We start from the raw sequence: 821 nt of genomic DNA, 5'->3' as shown, positions 1-821 counted from the left end.
GACAGAACCCACAATGACTTCAGGCCTACTACTAGACCTCAGCTTTTATTTTATTCTGTTTTTTTTTTGAGAGAGAGTTTGCCTGGTCTGTGTGTCTGTGCACAGTGTGCATGCGATGCTCCCGGAGGCCAGAACAGGGCGTTAGATCCACGAGGGCTGCAGTTACAGATAGCCGTGGCTGCCACAACTATCTGTGGGTGCTGGGAACTGAATCTGGCCCTCTCCAAGAACAGCACGTGCTCTTAAGCATGTAGCAATCTCTCCACCCACTAGGTCCCACCTCCTCCCAGTACCACTGCACAGAGGGCCAAGCTTCCGACACATAAGCCATGGGGGAACATGCTCAGACCATAGCCAAACTGCAGAACTATTCAATCTCAAGATTCATTTATTTATCCATTCATTCATTCATTCATCCCGCTCATAGACTCCTCCCTCTTCACTATCCAAAGTTTCCTATCTCCTTTCTTTCTCTATCTCCTTTCTTTTCTCCCTATATTTCCTGCTGGTCCTCAGTCAGTGCTGAGGTCAAAAGCCAGGTCATATTTACATAAACTCAGAGGTGAACTCTCCTTTAAAACATCCTGTGCTGGCTAGGATGGAGCATCAGTTGGTGCTCACCACGGGCCTGCAAGTCTGGCTTCTCTTGCCAGAAGTGTCCCTTATGTCTGGAGGATTTCTCTATCACCTGAGTGATAGCTACAAGAACCGTGTCTGTGTCTATCCCTGGATCCTCCATCCTTTCAAATGTACTGCGCAGTGTGTGTGTGTGTGTGTGTGTGTGTGTGTGTGTGTGTGTGTGTGTGAAAGAGAGGGAGAGA

This window comes from Psammomys obesus, unplaced genomic scaffold, assembly GCF_907164565.1.
Source record: "Psammomys obesus unplaced genomic scaffold, mPsaObe1.curated_primary_1811, whole genome shotgun sequence".
Classification (NCBI taxonomy): Eukaryota; Metazoa; Chordata; class Mammalia; order Rodentia; family Muridae; genus Psammomys; species Psammomys obesus.
Note: the sequence above shows the minus strand (reverse complement) of the source record.